Source organism: Sturnira hondurensis, unplaced genomic scaffold (assembly GCF_014824575.4).
Source record: "Sturnira hondurensis isolate 20B ecotype Veracruz unplaced genomic scaffold, ASM1482457v3 Scaffold0017436, whole genome shotgun sequence".
NCBI lineage: Eukaryota > Metazoa > Chordata > Mammalia > Chiroptera > Phyllostomidae > Sturnira > Sturnira hondurensis.
Genome location: NW_028090067.1, coordinates 1818627 through 1836127, shown reverse-complemented (window position 1 = coordinate 1836127; position 17501 = coordinate 1818627).

The following is a 17501-nucleotide window of genomic DNA, read 5'->3' as shown; positions in this document are numbered from 1 at the left end:
TATTACTACTCTGTTCCTAGACAACATCCTCTCCTTACTAAATGTTTCTCCTTTTTCCACCCTTGACTTTCTATAGCAACATTTTCCAGTGAAAATATGTTAGCCATAAATGTCATTTATATTTTATTTTTTAAAGATTTTGTTTCTTTAGCCCTGGATGGTGTGGCTCAGTGGATTGAGTGCAGGCCTACGAATCAGAGAATCTCGATTAAATTCCCAGTCAAGGCACATGAGAGGCATACTGGGTTGCAGGCCAGTTCCTAGCAGGGGACACATGAGAGGCAATTCCCCTCTAAAGATAAATGAACAAAATCTTTAAAAAATATTTTGTTTATTTATATTTTTTAAATTTACTTTTAGTCAGAGGGGAAGGGAGGGAGAAAGAGATTCATTTATATTTTAGAAGCAACATTTAAAAAGTAAAAAGGCACTATGAAAATTATTTTGTGCTGTTATTTAACCCACTATAGTTGATATAGTATCATTTCACTGTGTAACAAGTATAAAATTATTAATGAGATTTTTACATTCATTTTTGGTACATTTTAGTTTCTAACATTTAGTATATACTTTATACTTATAGGACATCTAGCTTTGAACTAGCCGTACTTCAAGTGCTCAACAGCTACATGTGGCTAGTGGCTACCATACTGGGCAGTATAGTTCTAGAGTATATTCCTTAACAAATTTTTAAACAAATCAGATCTGTTCAAAATGCTGTGATTTTTAAAATTTACTTGAATAATACCAAAAGCCTGCCAATGGCTTACAAGGCTGTTTTGGATCCAGTCACCCAGTTACCTTTGTGATGCCATCTTCTACTACTTGCCCCGTCTTCAGTCATATAGGCATCCTCACTGTTTTGTGAATAAGCCACACATTCACCCTGGTCTTTATCTCTTCTCTTCGCTTGGGAAGATCTTCCCCTGGGTGTGCTAATGCCTCACTCGCTCACCCGTTTCAAGCCTTTAGTGCATCTCACCTTCTCATTGAACTCTATGCTGAGTACTGCATTAATATTGCAACTCTTTCCACCAATAATCCCAAGCCTCTTTACTGATATACCTTATGACCAACTAATAATTTAGTAGACACATAAGTCCTGTAAAACAAATATTTTTATGTTATGCACACTGTTGTAATCCTAGAGTTGCAAGAATATCTGGCACATAATAAAAGCTCATCTGGTAGTTGATGAATGAATGAATGATTGAATGACTGATTGGATGGATGAATGGATGAGAGAGCTTGGCTTTCTGGTAACTCAGGTTCTAAAGCAATACTTAATCTTTGGGTTTTAAACAGCCATTTGTTTAAACTTGACATTTTAAAGTCATTTTGAACTTGTTACTTTTAACTAATTTTGGTGCCCTGATTGCTTCACATGGTTTTCACACCAGCCACACACTGCTAATTTATTGTCCCATCTGAAGATCTTCCCATTCATAGGCTTAACTGTGAACCAGTGATTTATTTCAGCTGTGGGTAGGAAGTGGCCTTTTGGTAAACCTTGTTTTTTTTTTCAGGGTTATACCTTAACAAGTAACTTCATTTATTTAGTTGCAGAAGTAGAAAAGTAAAAAGTAGAGAATAAAAAGCTAGTAAAATTTCAACTTTTTTTTCACATTGTTTTGTGTTTAAGGAGAAAGAAACAACTTCAACTTCTGGGGAAATGCAGTTCTAGAAACACAGTCCAGTTTCAGTCAAGTCAGCAAAAAAGAGCCTTCCCTCTGAAGTTATGGATATAGAATATTGGTTTATTTACAATGAGACATGTCCCAGATGCCATAGTAAGTCACATGAAAAGAAATAGATGAATAGAGAAAATCACAGTAGTATGAAGAAACTGGGAGGGAAAATAGCTAGAAAAGTTTGAGTTTCTGGAAATTTGTTCATTTGTTTATTGTTGCTATTCTAAATTATGCATAGATCTGAATGCTTCCATCAAGATTTTACCGTTTTATTCTTGATCTTTGGTTTTTCTGAGTGATGTTTAAAGTTAAACCATTTGAACTGAATATGAAAAAACACATTCTTGGCCCTGGCTGGTGTAGCTCAGTGGATTGAGCGCAGGCCTGCGAACCACAAGATGCAGTTGGATTCCTAGGCAGGGCACATGCCTGGATTGCAGGCCAATTCCCAGCAGGGGACTCACAAGAGGCAACCATACATTGATATTTCTCTCCTTCTCTCTTTCCCTTCCCCTTTAAAGATAAACAAAAAAAGTCTCTTAAAAAAAGAAAAGAAAAAGAAAAAAAACACATTCTTTTACATCTGAAATATGTGATAATCTTTTACCCTGAGGGTTAACTCTTTTTTTCTCTTCTACTTCATTCATTTTTACTCTGTCACTGTGTTAATTTTAGTTAAAAATCTAAGGACCCTTAAGGAAAAGATATGCACTTGGGATGCAATTGTATGTCCACAAGGCTGGAACTGAATCCATAGTAAATGCTTCTTTTGATCTGAACAAGAAAAAACTTGCAGAGATGGCCAGGCAAACAATATGGCCTATAATGGATTTCTGTTCATATTCAGCTCCCGAATGAAGTGGTTATATTTTTTCTTTGTGATATAAGTTTCATTTAATTTATTGAGTTACTATCTATCAGGTATACTTTGAGGGTATGATACATCATTCAACAAAATAAAGATCTTTGCATTTATAGAGCATACATCCCAAGGGAAGAAACACGGAATAAAAAATAATTATAATAAATATGTAAATTATGTAGTATGTTAGAAGTTAGTAAATTTTATGCAAAGACATGTATTTGTAAATTAAATGGCATTGTGAGTGTTCTGTGTGGGTAGGCTTCAAGAAAGATAGTCTTTTCTCAATGAGATGATGACATTTGAGCAAAAATGTAAAGTATATGAGGGAGTTAGTCAAGGGACCCAGGGACATAAACTTCTCACAGAAGAAACAGCTACAACACAGACATGAAGGTAGGTAGATGCCTGGAATATCTGGAACAGAAAAAAGGCAACCAGCCTGGCTGGTGGGCTTAGTGGATAGAGTGATGGCCTATGAACTGGAAGGTTGTAGATTCAATTCCCCATCAGGGCACATGCTTTGGTTGTGGGCCAGGTCCCCGGTTGGGGGTGTGTAGAAGGCGGGGAATCAATGTTTCTCTCACACTTGTTTCTCTCTTTCTCTTCCCCTTCCTCTCACCCTAAAAATAAATAAATAAAAATCTTTAAAAAGAGGCAGCCAGTCAGTGTGCTTAAAATGAGGGAGTGGATGATATGAATCATTTAGGTTTTGTAGATTATTGTAAAGGCTGGGTTTTACTCCAAGTAAAATAGGGAGATATTGCAGAACTGTGAACAGAAGTAGGACACAATCTGACTTAAGTTTTAAAAAGTCATTTTCTTTGCTCCGATAGGCTAGTTGGTGGCAAATATAAAAGCAGTGTTGTTACAAGACTGTTGCAATAACCGAAACAAGAGAATAATGTGCTCAAAAAAAGACCATAGCATTGGAAACAGTGAGAGTGAGAAAATGAGGAGAGATCCATTACAGCACTCTGTATTTTGTAAAAGGACTTTTTGAGTTACTATCTGGGGACCTCTTCATATTGGATTTGATTAAAAAAGCACGATGTAAGTGCACGCTTGACGTGGGCAAATGGAGTTGCATTAAGCAATTGGTAAGCTTTAAAACATTTATTTGTTATTAAATGTGTTAAACATGGTAAGAATTCTGACTCTATAATCAGCTACTTCCGCAGTTCCCTCCATACCTTGTCCCAAAAAGGCCCTCAACAAATAGATGCCAGAGAGAACCTTCAGGCAAATATATGGTCTTTAGTGAGGGTTTGGCATCAGATACCAATATTTACTTCTATATGGTAAGTTGGACTATACCATGTGTGAGCCACAGGTATTCCTTTCATCTTAGACTACATGAAAATCTAGGTAGTTTGATCCTTGCCTCTTTCCACTTGTACTTTGCCGATTGTTTGTTTGTTTGTTTGTTGTTACTTTGGACAGTCATCGACAGGGGAGTCTTAGGAAATGTACTCAAGCTATACTTACCCCACTCATTGGTGGCCTGAAATGGAATAAAATAAGTGAGAAATAGAAAATGTTTGTTCCTCTTGGCTTTTTTTATTGTTGTTCAAGTACAGTTTTCTCCATTTTCACTCCACCACACCCCCCTGCCCCACCCACCCCCATCTCCCACCCTCAAAACTACCCCCTTTGGCTTTGGTCATGTGTCCTTTATACATGTTCCTTGACGGCCCTTCCCATATTGTCTCCTATTATCTCTCTCCCCATTGATCTCTGGTTACTATCAGTTTGTTCTTTATTTCAATGTCTCTGGTTGTATTTTGCTTGCTTGGTTTTTTTTGTTGTTGTTGTTGTTGATTAGGTTCCACTAAAATTCTAGAACTTCTTTATGTTTCTTAGCTTGAGGAACTGATTATATCCTTAGACCGCATTTTTGTTCTTGAAATGCTTAAAATGTTCTCCCATTTCTGGGAGGAGAAAGAAACAAGAAGGATATTGTAAATTCCCTGCAGGGGGGCCACTAGCTACCCTTTATGGAACACCTACTAGAGACAGGCACTGTCTTGGTTCTGTAGCAATCTATGCTAGGTATTATATGAGGTATAGGTGACATAAAAATAGCAGCAAGGTGTTTTATAATATTTCCTAGATTATAAAACAGCATAAATTTAGAGAAACTTCTCCTGTCCCCATTGTGTTTATGTCCAATTTGGGGTGAAAATACATAACAACTTGAGGGTAATAATATGTTAGTAATTATGTTTTCAAGCTTGAAAATGTAAGAAAAAGTACAGCAAACTTTCTGACTACAAAATCTAACACTTATGGTATTTTCTTAAGAGAAAACATTGTCAGCTTAACATACTATATATTACATGTAGTTCACTTAAAAATTGAGAGAGAAGTCAAAGAGCTTTCAGTGGCTTAAAGTTGGTGTGTTAGTTTGCTTCAGCTACTGGAATACCACAGACTCGGTATCCTAGGCAACAGTTCTGGAAATTAGAAGTCCCAGACCAAGGTGTCAGTTGGGATTTCTACTAATGTCTCTCTCCTTGGCTTATAAATGGCCATCTTTTCTCTTTGTGTCTTCACATGGTCTTCCCTCTGCATATGCCTACCTGTATTAATTTTTTTTTCTTACAAGGACACCAGTCATATTGAATTGACATCATTTAACTTAATCACATTTGTGAACACTCCATGTCCTCATATAGTTACATTCTGAGTTACTGGGGCTTAGCTCTATAACATATAAATATTGGGGGTCATAATTCAGGCAATAAGAACTGGTGAAATCTCAGTTGGCACTAAAGAATGCACATAGGCACAGAAATACACATATAATTTGAAAACAGGAAGGATAAAAATGTGAAATTAAGAAACCGTACACCAAGTACTACAAAGTTCTCAAAAAGGAAGTGCTGAAAACATTTTAATTACCATACAACCAGAAATTCATGATTCACAATTCTATTTTTTTCCTCATTTTGAACATTCAATTTCCTATGTTTATATATGACTTGAAAATTGAGTGTAGGAATTCTTTCTAGATATTTCATTTATAATTATTTATGTGTATCATAGGCACTCAAATACAAAATACATATTTTACTATGGTGATGGTTGCAAAGAGTGGACAAGTGGACACCTGTTCAGCCTTAACATAGACCAGTATTTTTAGTGTGTGATGGGTGGTCAATGAAATATCAGTTATATTCTCCCTCTATATAATCTTTGAACAGCAAAATTAATTTATTACTTTTTATTTGAAAGTATAAAGAGAGGAATATAATCAACAAAATGATTTACAATGTTTACAACAGCACAGAGTTCCAGGACTGTCTTGGGTGTGGAGACAGTAAAATTCCCTAGTGCTCGTTCCTTCCCACCACTGCAGTCCGAGTTAGAGTTTGAAGACTGATAAGAGGAGAGAAGCAGTTCATTTCACTCCCTCTATTCTCTCCACTTTGCTCATTTTGAAAGATGGTCACCAAAGTTTATGCCATGTATTTTAGGCTGTGCCTAGTTATTTTTCATGAGGTTCAGTAAAAAATCCTTTTGTTTTATTCCAGATTCATTATTGGAGGAAGTAGAGAGTGTACCTTCATTTTTAAGAATAGCATAAGTAGTGTAAATTGTGTGATGCAAAAAAAAAAATGCAGCAGAAAAGGCATTTGTCCCTAGATAAAGAGATTCCCCATACAAGAAATGAAGTAATTAAAGAAAATCTACCTTTTTGTGTATTATAAATTAACATAGATACATATTGTCCTTCCCATAAAACTTATGTTTGAAGTTTACTGAACATTTTAAATTAATTTAAAAAATGATTCAAGTACATAACTGAAAAGCTAAGAAACCTGAAATTTTAATGTTTCTAGTATGAGGACAGGGACTTCTGTCTGCTTTGTTAATGAATATCTCTCAGGCATGCAGAAAAATGTCCAGCACATGTTAGACACTCTATAGATGGTAAGAGAACCAAGAGATGAATGTGTGCACATATGTTTTTACAACTTACACTAGACCACATCAGTTGGTGCACTAAAGCCTATGGGTTAATGGTGCTCTGGATCATGACTGATAATAAATCAGCATGCCTCAGTGGAACAGATTGGAGGGTAAAAAGATGGAGGGGAAGATACCTCTACTTATCCAAAATTCAATTAAGTCTGCCTAAAGGAGATAAAGAAGATGAAACACGAGTGAGCATTAATGGTCTACTTAGCCTTGAGTGGGTATGTAACTTATTTAGGACTTGGAAAGGAGGCCTTGGGAGAAATATATTCAGAGATTAATTAGGGTTTTTTTTTATTTTGCATCATGATCAAAATGGTAAATTTGACTTTATTAAAGTGAAATATTTTTACCATTGCACATAAACTATGAGAAAAATGAAAAGTTAAGCCACATGCTAAAAGACATTTGTAAAACATATGTAGGATGAGGTATTTGTATCTAAAATACCTAATGAACTCTTACAACTCAATAAGAGACCAATAACTCAATGAAAAATGGGCAAAGTATTAAACAAACATTTCATCAAAGAAAATATCAACATGACAAGGGAATAAAAGATGCTTAACTCAATTAGTCATTAGAGGAATATAAACTAAAACCATATGAGAGATCAACATACCTCTATTAGAAAAGAGTCCAACAGTATTGTAGAGTTGTGGAGCATCTGAAACTTTACACACATTGCTGATGGGAACTGGAAATCCTACACTCATTTTGGAAACAAGTTTGGCAGTGCATATATATACCTTATGATGCAGAAATCCCATTTCTGAGAATTTACCCAAGAGAAATAAAACATATGCCCATGGAAAGACTTGTTATGAAATGTGCAGAGCAGCTTCATAATAGTCAAACACAGAAAATAGAAGTCTATCATCAGATGCTTGGTAGATAACATGTGATACAAATACAAAATGAGAATACCACTCAGCAAGAAAATAAAATGCACCTGTACTTACATGCACAACTTGGATGAATCTCAGAAGCATTATTAAAAGTGAAATTAGCCAGACACAAATGCTATATTTTGTTCCATTAATATCAAGTTCTAGGAAAGAGAAAACTATATCGACATAAAACAAATGAATGCTTGCCAAGGTCCAGGTAAGATATAATATATTTTACACATACAGAACAACTTGTAGCTCTTAGATATGTGTTATATGGGAAATCTTTAAGACACATTGTTTAAAAAAGCAAAGTACGAAGTAATGCACATTATGTGTTAACATTTGTATAATAAAAATATATGCACCCATATGCAGGCATATATATAGGCCAAAATATATATGATTATATATATATATTCCTTTAAAATTTATAGAGCTTGAAGACAGAAAACAAATTGAGGTTCACATTTTCTGTGTTTAAATATTCACGTTTATAGCCCTGGATGCTGTGGCTCAGCAGTTGAGTGTCAGCCTGTGAATCAAAGTGTCGCTGGTTCTATTCCCAGTCAGGGAACATGCCTGGGTTGCAGGCCAGGTTCCCAGTAGGGGGCATGTGAGAGGCAACTGCACATTGATATTTATCTCCCTCTCTTGCTCTCTCCCTTTCCCTCTCTAAAAAATAAATAAAATCGGACTTCCGCCAAGATGGAGGCATAGGTGGAAACACTGTGCCTTCTCCCACAACCAAGTTTGAATACAACAAAGGTTTGGAGAAACAAAGACACAACCAAAGGACAGAAAATTGAATTATATGGAAGTCCGACTACATCTAACTGTTCAATGGGGACGGTAAGAGGGGCGGAGTCAGCAGTGAGCAGGGTCGGGCAGGACAGGGCCCCCGCCCCCCGACCCAGGCGCGCAGGCAGACGGGAACCAGTTGGGGTGCGGGGCAGACCGCGGGCGCATATTCGCGCACAGTGAGAATGACCATGCAGGCCCCGGGGGGCGAGGGCTGACGGCGGTGGCACACTCGCGTGCAGTGGGACGAAACGCGTGGGCCCGGTGATGGCAGCAACTGCGGCACCAGTGAGGGCCGTGGCGACAGGCCGCGGACAGGACACCACAGTCCCTCTTTGACCCCGCTCCCACATACAACGTCACAACCCAGCGACTTAGTTGCCCTGTTCTAGTGAACACTTTAGGGCTCTGATCCTGCTATGGAACAGGCACAAACAACCCGAAAGATGGCACAAGAAGAACTCAAAGTCCCAGAGCCAATAACTCTAAGCGACCAAGAAATTGCCAGCCTCTCAGAAGCACAATTCAGGACACTATTTATCAGGATGCTCACAGAACTGGTAGATTATAGTCACAAATTAGAGGAACAAAGTCACAAATTAGAGGAATATATGAAGGCTAAACTAATTGAAATGAAGGGAGATGCACAGGAAACCAATAGTGATGGAAAGGAAACAGGGACACAAATCAATGGAATGGACCAGAAGGAAGAACAAAACATCCCACCAGAAAGGAATGAAGAAATGAGAATTCAAAAAAATGAGGAGAGGCTTAGGAACCTCCAGGACATCTTTAAACGTTCCAACATCCGAATTATAGGGGTACCAGAAGGGGGAAAGAAACAGCCACGAGTGGAAAACGTATTTGAACAAATAATAAAGGAGAACTTCCCCAGTCTGGCAAAGGAAATAGACTTCCAGGAAATCCAGGAAGCTCAGAGAGTGCCAAAGAAGTTGGACCCAAGAAGGAACACACCAAGGCACATCACAATTACATTAGCCAAGACCAAAATGAAGGAGAGAATCCTAGAAGCAGCAAGGGATAAGGGGACAGTCACCTACAAAGGAGTACCCATCAGACTGTCAGCAGATTTCTCAAAAGAGACCTTACAGGCAAGAAGGGGCTGGAAAGAAGTATTCCAAGTCATGAAATCCAAAGACCTACAGCCAAGATTGCTTTATCCAGCAAAACTTTCATTTAGAATGGAAGGACAGATAAAGTGCTTCTCAGACAAGGTCAAGTTCAAGGAGTTCATCATCACCAAGCCCTTATTATATGAAATGCTAAAGGGACTTATATAAGAAAAAGAAGATGAGAAATATTAACAGTGAAAGGACAGCAAACTCACAGTTATTAACAACCACGCCTAAAACAAAAGCAAACCAAGAGGACAGCTAGATCAGGAGTGGAACCATAGAAATGAAGAACACATGGAGGGTTAGAAACAGGGGGGTGGGAGGGGGAAAAGGAGGGAGAAGGCACAGAAAATAGCATAGATGGTAGGTAGAAAATAGATAGGGGGGAGGGCGAGAATAGTGGGGGAAATATAGAATCCAAAGAACTTGAGACACGTGGTTATAAACTAAGGCGGGGAGAATGGTGGGGGCGGGAGGGTGCGGGTGGAGGGGAATGAAGGGGGGGAATAGAACAACTGTAATGGTATAATCAATAAAATATATTTAAAAAATAAAAAAAATAAAAAAAATAAATAAAATCTTCAAAAATAAATGAATATTCACATTTATAATGCAAGCTAACACAATTTTATATTCTATTCTACTTTGATAAATACAATTCCATAACCATGGCATTAAAAATATGTAAAAAAAGCATAGGACTGGTGAAGTGAAATGTTTCATTTCTATTTTTTTTGTATTAAGCGGGAAATCAAGATATGTTTTCTGTATAAAAAAAGAATTAGACTTTAAGTGCGCCGTTTAAAATTATAGACATAACCATTGGGAAAACATATATATGGCTGTATATAAGTTGTACTGATGGATAAGAAGGGTTGGTGTTTCCACTCATCCTCAGTTATCATTAAGGAATTTAACAATTACTATATAAAGACTAATATAAATGTACTGTTACTTCATTAATCACTAGAAAAACTAAGAATAACGTGACTTCGGTCTTGCCTGAAGACTTGCCTGCCATGTTTCTTTTGACAAATCAGTCTTATGGAAACTCCTTTGTAGGTAACTATATTTTTCTCTTGCTGCTTTTAAGATTCCTTATCTTTAATCTTGGCTAATGTAATTATGTGCCTTGGTGTGTGCTTCCTTGTGTCCAACTTCTTTGGGACTTTCTGAGCTTCCTGGACTTCCTGGAAGTCTATTTCTATTACCAGGTTAGGGTAAGTTCTCCTTCATTATTTTTTCAAATAAGTTTTCAATTTCTTGCTCCTTCTCTTCTTCTTCTGACACCCCTATGATACTGATGTCGGAATGTTTAAAGTTGTCCCAGGGGTTCCAAAGCCTCTCCTCATTTTCTTGAATTATTGTTTCTTCATTCTATTCTGGTTAACTGTTTATTACTTCTTTCTGGTTTAAACCATTGATATGAGTCCCGGTTTCCTTCTCCTCACTGTTGGTTCCCTGTACATTTTCCTTTCCTTTCCTTTTCATAGACTACACTTTTTCCTCTATTTTTCAACCAGACTCAACCAATTCTGTGTGAGCATCCTGATTACCAGTGTTTTGAACTCTGCATCTGATAGGTTGGCTATCTTCACCACTTAGTTGTATTTTTTTCTGGAGCTTTGATCTTTCATTTGGGCCATATTTTTTGCCTTGGTGCACTTGTTACATAGTAAGGGGTGGAGCCTTAGGTATTCGCCAGGGTGGGGCAACTCATGTTATTGCATTGTGGTGCTGTATGTGGGGGAGGGGTCTAAGAGGGAACAATGCCCCTTGCTCAGCTCTTGGCTGGCTTTTAGTCACTTCCCCCGCTTCCGACAAGCAAACTGTGCCCTTCTGGTGCTGATTCCCAAGGGTGGGGGTGGTTCTGTGTGTGTTCCCAGGACCCTGTGAGTCTCTCCAATAAACTTTCCTGTGAGGCTGGGAGTCTCTCCCACTACTGCAACCCCCACAGATTTTTTCAGTCAGAGGTTTTGAGGCTTTATTTCCCCATGTTGGAATCCTATGTTGCTCAGTCTGTCTCACTCCCCTGCTGTTCCTCCCAGTTTATCCACATATTCTGTCCACCAGCCACTGCCTTGCTGCAAGTCCTCTGTGCCCTGGCTGCTCACTTCTGCCCCTCTTGCCGCCGTCCGGCCGCAGCTTATCTAAGGGTCCTTCAGGTCAGAGTAGGCGTCAGCGCTGGGTAACAGGCAACTACACAGCTCAAAGGCAGTTGAAACACTGTTCTGTTTATTGCAAGTATAAGCTGATTTTTATATTTTCATTTCTGGTAGTGATTAACATTTACAGGTTCATAGCATGATCAGTTAAGCAGAAAAAATCAATATAAAGGTAACCAGGAAAAATACGAAAGTTCCCATAGTTTCAGTTATGTTAAACAAAAGTTATTTTGACCAGGAAAACCATTAATCAGACAATTTGAAATAGTTCTATGTATACAGTTTGAATGTCTCATTGTTTATTAAAGTTCTCAGAAATTGTCATGGGCAACAGGTACGCTTAGACTGAGCAGAGGTTAGGAAATTCATTATAAGACTTTGTAATATCTAACTTAGCTATCTATCTTGCTGTCTAAAATGTTTTTTGTATACTATGGACTCTAACTGCTTGGTAGTTGTTTCTATGTGCTTAGTTTGTAATAGCTAACCAGCTTCTTCTGTTTTTATGCCTGTCTAATTCTAATTGATATATACTCCTATTCAAGGTAAAGGAGGGGCTGTTACTCTAACAAGTCTTTGACAATCAGGGGCTATTTTCTTAAAGGGGTTTTTGCTATTCTATGAGGCAGTTCTGTGGGAATACATATTTTTCCCTGAACTGTTCTTTCTTGGGTGGCTTTCACAGGAACAAATAAGTAAAGTACGATGCCTTAATTCAGCCAGGGTGATATTGCTTAGGACTTGAGCCAACTGTTGTTTTTTCTCTGAGAGTGGTCATTAATTCTAGGAGATTCCAAATTATCAGAAGTGCAAAGGTTAGAATACTAAGAAACAATAAGAATAAAAGCAACACCATATATCCACTAATGCCATGTCCGTCCTGCTGGAAAACGCTCCTGTGAAGCCATCATCTCCAAGTCGTGACTATGTCAACCGACATAGTTAGAAAACGCTTCTGTGAAGCCTTTGTCGCCAAGCCGTGACTGTGTCAGCCAACCTGGTTAGCACTGGACGTGGCACCCTCCTACTGGTTTGAATGTTTCTTCTTTAATTCCTTGTTTGTCAGACTTCCATACAGTTCAATTTTCTGTCAGTTCTGGTTGTTCCTTGTTTTTAAATTTGTTGTTGTCCTTCTTTTGATTGTGTGAAGAGGCACAGTGTACCTACCTATGCCTCTGTCTTGGCTAGAAGTCACATTACTTCAGTCTTCATTCTATTTTTTATTATTTATTTCATTTTAAACACATTTTATTTCATTGACAATTCCTTGAAACAAAATTTTTTTTAAAAAGCAAAGCAAATTGCAAGTCTTTTAGATGCGTTATCAGTTAATAAAATACAGTCTTCCTGTTGGTGCATTTTGTGTTGTAAAAGGTTGGTAGACTTCTATTCCAGTATGAGCCTAACCTAGATAGCATTCCATCAGATTGTCCACTAACCAATAATAAAGCACTGAGCAAAATACCTACAAAGTCAGCCAAGAAAAATCACAAGTAGTTTAAACACATTTAAATTCAGCAGAAGGAGTAAAAGCAAAATTACAAGTAGAAAAATTACTGAAGAGAAAATAATGTATTTATGAAGTTGTTTTGATATATATATGAAATCAATGCTTATTGGGAAACTGGAATGTAGAAAATATCCTAAACATCTTTGTCTCTGGACATGCCATGACCATTCTTCCGTGAAGTTAGAGTGGGGAGTCTGATTTGATGTTATTTCAGAAACTGAAGTGGACCAAATAATCCATATTTTTAAAGCATAACCAAGTAATTCACAGCATTCTGATGAGTCACCAGGTGGTAGGAATACAACGTGAGTGTTCAATTACCTCTGTCAGGCTTGGGGAAAAACAAACAACAACAAAAACAATAATTGCAATGCAAAATGCAAGGTGATTTAATAGATGTGTATGAGAGATTATCAGGGAGCCTGTTGGAGAGAAAAGTTTCTAAAGTTTACTGAAGACCTACAAAGCTCTTTCTGTTTCCAGTGTACATTCTATGTCATCTCATTTAAGAGCCTTCCAAATAGGATGGGAAAGTTATATATTTCTGCAAGAGCGATGAAGAATATTCAATAAAAAGAATTCATGTAACTTTCCAGAAGTCAAAAACACTAGCAGGTTATAGGCCCAAGATTAGAATCAGGTCATCTGACTCCGAAAGTGGCTCTTCCCCACAGCCCTCATGGCATGAACCAACCACACTGAAGGTATCCAGGCCTCTGCTGTGATTGATCAAAACTTAGGGGATGTTCACGATTCCCCGTATATAATTTTACAAAAATAAATGGATGCATGCCTCTGCACACACAGCAAGCACAGTCTGCACAGATTTTTGGTTTTCAAATTTGGGCATATTTATATAAACCCAGAGAGAAATGCTGACTCTAACCATGAAGGCGGGTCAGTGATGTAACTAATTTCTGAATTTAAAACACAAAAATTTTAAAACGTAATATAGCTTCATACACAAAATTTTGTGCTAGGAAAGTATAGTTCTATTTTAGTTCACATATATGCTGTAATTCATAAGCAGATTTTAAAGTGATAAAGTGTCCCTGATTATGTGGGTAGATAGACAAACAGGCAAACAGATGGAGATACACGTGACACAAATGCCAGGCATCATCATTCTAAGCATTTTCCATGTAGTATCTTATTAGATCATTAACATTCCTACAAGGGAAGGACAGTTTTGCTCTCAATATTACAGAAAAAAACTAACTAAGCAACAAAGAGTTTAGGCAACTTTCTAAATGTCACACAAGTAATAAATGCATTTAACCTGTACAGAGTCAATATGTGTATGTACAATTATTATTTATGATTTGTGCATAGGTTTTCTATAAAAATGAGAAAGGACATAATTCCACAAAAATAACATGGAGTTCTACCATGTAGCACTCAATATGCCATGTAACATGTTTTTCTTGTTTGAGGATAAAAATAGTTTGCTGATTTCATGATGCTCTTTTTATGGATGAGTCAATTTTTCTTTCCCTTTCCTAAATGAACAAAGTCTGTCTATGTATCTCCTATCAAAACAAGTGTGAGTTTGCTCATACTCTTTCTGGTTTATCGCATTTGGCGTGATCGTCCCAAACCTATGTGACAGCTGGCATGACAGTAAGTTTCACTGGGTGAGTGAGAATAAAGGGGAAAAAAATAAAAAACCCCAAAACACAGGACAGCTTAAGAATAACCAGAGACATTGAAATTAAGAACAAACTGACAGTAACTAGAGGGGAGGTGGGAGGTGATAATGGGGGGAAGGAGAAGGGTTTTCAGGGACATCTACAAAGGACACATGGACCAAACCAGAGTGGGATGGGATCAAGGGTGGGAAGCAGGGATGGCTGGGTAGGGGTAGGGGGAGGGGTGGCAGGGGGAATGGAGACAACTGTACTTGAACAACAATAAAAAAAAGTTTAAAAAAAAGAATGCTGGCTGACTTATTTACTTACAGAGGAAAAAACTACTAAACTAAGTGAGGCAGGGGGAAGCATTTCTGTAAAATAATAAAAGATTTAGGAGAAATGTGGAGTATTGCATCTGCAAGAGAGAGCATGAGCTTGTGCCTATGAAGACATTTTGTGTAAATTTTATGGTGTGTGTATTCTATCCCAATATAAATGTTTTTTAATGTACTTTTATAGAAAAGAAAGAAGCTGGTGGCCACAGTTTTGCCCCATCCTGTAACAAAGAATGTTTTCTCCGTCTCAGCCTGCCCAGCCCAAGGATGGGTAGAAATAGCTAACATCTGGCAGACACGAATAAAGATATATCTAAATAATCGAGCACATACCCTCTCTTGCCGAATTTTTGGAGCAAGATGGAGAGTACAAGCATTAGCTGTTGCCGGAGGCTGTGGTGATGCTGTGGTGTCACAGGAAAAGTAGTTTAGAGACACGGACAAAGAGGAATTTAGCGATAGTGGCAAGATCCGAATGGAAAGTGGCAAGAGATACTACCCTCTCGGAGAGGCAGAGCGCGGACCGGCTACAGGGTCCTTGCCAAGACTGCGTATCTTTCCTTGGGTTTGGGGGAAGGAGAAGGCTTTCTTTCCAACTACCCAATCTCCTTCTTGGCTTGTCCTGGGTCTGTGCTGATGCCCTCCCTCTCTCCAATCTGTTTCCCAGACTTTCCCAGGTTAGTGCCCACTTCCTTTTCATGGTCCCGTTTTGGCTCCTGCTGCTCTTGCCTGTTCTGAGTCGTCTTTCTGGGCTTCTACTGTGCGTGCGCTCAGCGGGAGGTATCTCAGGTAACTTTTTCTCTCTCTCCCAGATAATCCGGAGCAGCAATTTGCGTTCCCCACTGGGTGGCTGTACGGTTGTCTTTCCTGCCAAGTTGACGAAGTATGATGTAGTCCAGAGCGATGGGTGAGTGGGAAACTGCTGTTTCTCAACATAATCAGGCCTTGTCTGCTCCCTTCTCTGTGGTGAATATCTGACTGCCTGCTCTGACATCACCACTTCATTATCTATAATGTTTACTTCCTTTATTTCGTTGTTCTCGTTAGATACATGGCATTGTATACCTTTGAAAAATCCATTTTCTTTCGCCTTAGTTTGTAAATGCTTTGGCGTTTTAGGTTACTGGAACTGCCACCAGAAAGCATGACAAACCGGGGAGCTTAAACATCAATTGTTTGTTGCGTCACAGATCTGGAAGCCAGATGTCTGGAACCGAGGGGTTGGTAAGAATGGCTCCTTGTGAGGGCTGTTAGGAAAGGAAGGGTCAGGTCCAGCCACTCTCCTTGGCTTGCAGGTGGTCGTCATCTTGTCAATGTGACATTTCAGCCTGCATGTGAGTCTGTCATCAAAATTTTCCCTTTTTAACCATCATTTAAACATTTTTAAAAATTATAGTTGACATACAACATACCATATTATGTTACTTTCAGGTATACAGTACTGATTCAACATTTATATGCCTTACAAAGTGATCACCGCAATGTCTAATAACCATCTGTCACCATACATAGTTATTATGATGTTATTGATATTCCTGTGCTGTACTTTATTGTTTTATAACTGGAGGTTTGTACTTCTTAATCTCCCTCCCTTTTGACACCCAATGCCCCACCCTTTGAGAAACCATCAGAAATATTTAAAAAATTTTTTTAAATATTTAAAAAATTGATCACTTCCTGAGATAAATACCTCATCAGTATGTCGTTGAAAGGAACACAATTCTGCCACTCTGAAGCTGCTTTTGGGGATATTGATTTTAAGCTATTTATTAAGAAACAAAAGTCTCTGAAAGAAGCTTTGATGCTCCTTATCTTCCTGCTGAAGAGATTCAGACAGAGAAACCTACTTCACAAAGGAGAGTTTATGATGTCATTTTAGCATAATTTCAATTAATTATAGCAAACAAGATGGCTTCTCACAGGTGCCTATTAGCTAGATACCCACCCATGTCTCATTGTTTCGGAGTTTCCCCGGGAAGGATTTTCTTGCCTTGTGCATCTGCTTTTCCTCAACTACTTGTAAATTGTCCATATTCACTTCTGATATCTAATAATTCACTTCCCTTCCTCCTCCTCATTAGACATTATCCAAAATGTCTTATATACCTAATGTTGCCCCACCATCTAGTGCTACCTCATTAATAGACTTAAAAAGTAAAACCATATGATTATTCAATAAATGTATAAAATGCATTTGGTAACATTCACTGTCTATCTAAGATAAACCCTCTTAGGGAACTAAGAGGAAGAGAATACACCCCTAACTTGCTAAGGTATATGTTAAATTTGTACAGCATTTTTATGTTGCTTAATAATGAAATTTTTTAAATTATATTTTATTGATTAGGCTATTAAAGTTGTCCCAATTCTCTCCCCTTGCCCCCCTCCTTCTACTACTCCCCACTCCCTCAGGCAATCCCCACGCTATTGTTCATGCACATGGATCATACTTATAAGTCCTTTGTCTACTCCATTTCCTAAACTGTAGTTTACATCCCC